Source organism: Nomascus leucogenys, chromosome 4 (assembly GCF_006542625.1).
Source record: "Nomascus leucogenys isolate Asia chromosome 4, Asia_NLE_v1, whole genome shotgun sequence".
Classification (NCBI taxonomy): Eukaryota; Metazoa; Chordata; class Mammalia; order Primates; family Hylobatidae; genus Nomascus; species Nomascus leucogenys.
In genome coordinates, this window is record NC_044384.1 from 19,888,344 (window position 1) to 19,893,063 (window position 4,720).

The following is a 4,720-nucleotide window of genomic DNA, read 5'->3' on the forward strand; positions in this document are numbered from 1 at the left end:
ACATCGGTTAAAAAGTAAAAACAAAAACAAAAAAACAAAAAACCAAACAGATGTTGGCAAGGCTGCAGAGAAAAGGGGAGGCTTATACACAGTTGGTGGGAATGAAAATTAATTCAGCCACTGTGGAAAGCAGTTTGGACATATCTCAAAGAACTTAGAACTACCGTTCAACCCAGTAGTAATTCTATTACTGGCTATATATTCAAAGGAAAACAAATCATTTTACCAAAAAGACCCCTGCCCTTGTATGTTCATCACAGTACTACTCGCAGTAGCAAAGACATGGAATCAATCTAGGTGCCCGTCAATGGTGAACGAGATAAAGAAAATGGTACATATACACCAAGGAATACTACAAAACCATGAAAAGTATGAAATCATGTCCTTTGCAGCAACATGGTTGCAGCTAGAGGCCATTATCCTAAGTGAATTAACACAGAAACAGAAAAACAAATACCAAATATTCTCATTTATAAGTGATAGGTAAACATTGGGTACACATGAGGCTGGGCGTGGTGGCTCACACTTGTAATCCCAGCACTTTGGGAGGCCGAGGCAGGTGGATCACGAGGTCAGCAGTTCAAGACAAGCCTGACCAGTATGGTGAAACCCCATCTCTACTAAAAATACAAAAATTAGCCGGGTGTGGTGGCAGGCGCCTGTAATCCCAGCTACTCAGGAGGCTGAGGCAGGAGAATCGCTTGAACCCAGGAGGCAGAGGTTGCAGTGAGCCAAGATTGTGCCACTGCACTCCAGTCTGGGTGACAGAGCAAGACTGTCTCAAAAAAAAAAAAATAAAAATTGGGTACACATGGACATAAAGGCGGGAACAATAGACATCTACTAGAAGGACTACTAGAGGGGGAGGGACATACAGAGGCAAGGACTGAAAAACTACCTATTGGGTACTACGCTCACTACCTGGGTGCCGGGATCAATCATACCCCAAACCTCAGCATCATGCAATGGGCCCATGTGACAAACCTGCATATGTGCCCCTTGAGTCTAAAATAAAAAGTAAAATAAAAAATAAAGTGGAACAGCATCCCCCCAATTTTTTTCATTAAAATGAGATATAATTATTTCACTAATTGGCTATTTTTTAAAATATATATATATTTTTTTAAAGAAGTAAGCCTTTATTTTCTTGTTTTGCAAATAAAGCTGGCTAAGTTAGTTGCTTTTTGTTGATTAGTCAAAGAGACCAAATCCCATATCCTCGTCCAACTCCTCCAACTCTTCTTTGGCTTCAACCTTAGCTAAAGCTGCAGCAGCAGGAGGAGCAGCAGTGGTGGCAGTGGCCAAGCAGCCGCAAAGGCAGATGGATCAGCCAAGAACACCTTGACCTTTCTGGCAAGTGGGAAGGTGTAATCAGTCTCCACAGACAAAGCCAGGACTCATTTGTACCCACTGATGGTAGAATGGGGTACTGAGGCAACAGCTGGGTAACCAACCTGCAGACAGACACTGGCAACGTTGCGGACACCCTCCAGGAAGTGAGGATTCAGAATTTCCTCTGTGATGTCAAGCGCTTCAGTGTTGTAGACGCTGCCATTGTCAAACACCTGCTGGATGAACAGCCCAAAGGAGAAGGGAGAGATGTTCCGCATGTTCAGCAGTGTGGCTTCACTGGCTCCCACTTTGACTCCAGTCTTGATCAGCTGCACATCACTCAGGATTCCAGTGGTGCCTGGAGATTTTAGTGATGATGCCAAAAGCCTGGAAAAAGGAGGTCTTCTCCGCCTGTAATCCCAGCACTTTGGGAGGCCGAGGCGGGCGGATCACCTGAAGTCGTAAGTTCGAGACCAACCTGACCAACATGGAGAAACCCCATCTCTGCTAAAAAAAACCAAAAAATTAGCCAGGTGTGGTGGCGCATGCCTGTAATCGCAGCTACTCAGGAGGCTGAGGCAAGAGAATCGCTTGAACCTGGGAGACAGAGGTTGTGGTAAGCCAAGATCATGCCATTGCACTCCAGCCTGGGCAACAACGGGGAAACTCCATCTCAAAAAAAAAAAAAAAAAGGTCTTCTTGAGGCTGGCCTGGCACAGTAACATCACATGGGGCAATGGCACCAGCACAGGTGGCGCCTGGCACCTTATTGGCTAGCAGCATATCCCTGATCTCAATGAGGTCCTCCTTGGTGAACACAAAGCCCACATTTCCCTGGATACGAGGCGACAGTTTCTCCAGAGCTCGATGGTTTTCCAGGTGCCCTTGGATGGCCTTGCGCATCATGGTTTCTTTCCCATCAGCACCACGGCCTTCCCTCGGAGGGACTTGAGGATCTGCTGCATCTGCTTGGAGGGCAGATTGTCTGCTCTCACGATGAAACATTTTGGATAATCATTCAAAAGCTGGATGATCTTAAGGAAGTAGTTGGACTTCCAGGTCACCCTCTCTTCCGTGGGTATCACGACGGTGCGTCAGGGATTGCCACATAGGATTTAAAGACGATGTCACTCCCGCGAGGATAACTGGTGAGAGAAAAAAGATACTGTTTACAGGTGGCAATAGCTCTCATAGCCTAGCTCCTGATGCTGAGTGTGAAGATTCTAGAGCCCAGTGAAATATCCTTTAGTGCTCCAAGAGCTATTGACACCTGTAATTACCTGGGAGGACAAGAGATGGCGCTGTGAGCTCAATAGAAAGAGAAGACAGCAGGCCTGAGCCATCTCCCAGCTGATAAAAGGCCACCAAAATGCAACGCCTGGGATTTTTCTGATTTCCTTCTTCATTGCTTTAGAGGCTTTCCCAAACCCCAAATAAATGCCGATACCAGAGTACAGAACTACATAGAGAATTGTTTTCTTCTCATCCTCAGAAGGGACTCAGCTCCCAGACATACATGACATGAAACTGCAAGGAAGACTGAGCAAGCCCTGTGAGTTTCCAGTTTTGCTGGAAAGGGGACTAGCAGGGATTGGGAGTTCTTTGGAAAGCTGTGACTGTCATAAGCAATAGCCTGGCGTGAATGACAAAATTGGGTATGGGTGAGCGAGAGAAAAACAGATGAACCAAAACAAAAGCAAACAACAGTAACTGGCACCATACATCATTGCTGAGCTCTTGGGAGGATCTAAATCTGCTTTTCTGCTAGGAACATATTTGTCTCACTTTGTCCAGCTGTTCACAGAAAATTGCATCGCTTTGACCATGGGATCACTCCATTTAAAACTCTTCTGTGACAAAATCTCATTCAGCCTCAGTCTTTTTATCAGTTTCTCAGTCACAGTTTCTTTCTTTCTGCCATGTTAGGAGCAGAGACGCTCTCTTGGAAAAAGGAAAGCAATAACTTTCCTGAGATAGGGTAGAAGGCAAAATGATGAAGGAAGAATGGAGCTAATTTCACATCTGAGGTGACGCCAACTCTTGATGGGCTTCACGTGCAATTCATGTGAATTACGATTAGATGTTTACTCACAAGAGGCTCTCCTCCCCCAGGCATATTTTAACTATAATCCTAATTTCCACCTTCACCCTCTTACCCCAGACCAATTAGCATGCTTATCAAAATAAACATAATTAGGAAGATGAAGTCATAAGGCCACATTAAATAATGCATTCATGTAATTTACAGGTTGAAAGGCCCTCAGCAATGCTTCAGAACAAGCTTTCTGCCACGTCATTGTGATCAAGAGATTTGTGTGATGAGGAGATGTTTGTATCCCCGAAGGAAGACCTTGGCATCCCATTTCTCTGGTAGGCAGGTTACAAAAAGAAGAAGAAGAAAAAATGGATAGATGAAAGAAGGATCTACTGATTAAGCTGGCATTTAGACTAGGAATTTTCTGGGTTAATTAACATTTTCATGACACAAATTGCTTTAATTTTTTTAACTTATTTGAAGCCAGGCTTAGTGGCACATGGTGGTAGTCCCAGCTACTTGGGAGGCTGAGGTGGAAGGATGACTTGAGCCCAAGAGTTTGAGGCTGCAGTGAGCTGTAACTGCTCCACTGCACTCCAGCCTGGGGGATAGAGCAAGACCTCGTCCCAAAACAAAGCAAAACAAAAAGCAACTTATTTGCAATCAAGTTTTGGAGCATTTTGAGAGTGGGTCTAGTTCTCCAGAATGGTCCTTCTGATAATGCCCAACCTCTTTTTAACACCCTTCCCAGAAATGAATTCCTTCATTAAGGCAAACCAGTTTCTGCTTTTCCTGTTCTCGTGGCGGCAGGGAGCATCTGGTTGCCATTCTCTTGGTACATCTGAAGAACCAGCATTAAATTGCCACATAGTTGCTCATCTCCTACCGAAACAGCCCATTCATTCTCTCTGACCTTCCTCAGAAAGCTTGTCCTCCAAGCCTTTAATCCTGAAGTCGTTTTCGTGAGTTTAGAGCCTTGTCCAACTTTTTCACACCCTCTTAAATTGCATGACTTTAAACTGGGCTCAGCATTTCAGTGAGTTTAGAGTTCTAAGGGAAGAACTTTTAGAAGGGTAAGCTGCATTTTCCTCTATTGCGCTGCTAGCCCTCCAGTCACACAATTGGCAATACTCTCTGTTATGAGCCATGTTCTGAGTTTATATTGGGGGAGACTAGAAATCAGGGCCTCCTTTTACTTCTTGTGGGAAAATCCCCGCTAAGCCACGGAAAGCTAATATCCTCATTCTCTCTCAGACGGGCAGGGAAAAATTATTTTTTGTTTTGGTACCCAGGAAAAAATTGTCCCAAATATGGAAACAGTTAGGCATTTTTGGAAATGCTGAGATTTAGGAA

The 4,720-nt window shown here is 44.5% G+C and overlaps 1 pseudogene; it reads right to left on the reverse strand.

The window, feature by feature from the left end:
• Window positions 1-1,191: 1,191 nt before the first annotated feature.
• Window positions 1,192-2,423, reverse strand: LOC100596858 (annotated as a pseudogene).
• Window positions 2,424-4,720: the final 2,297 nt, after the last annotated feature.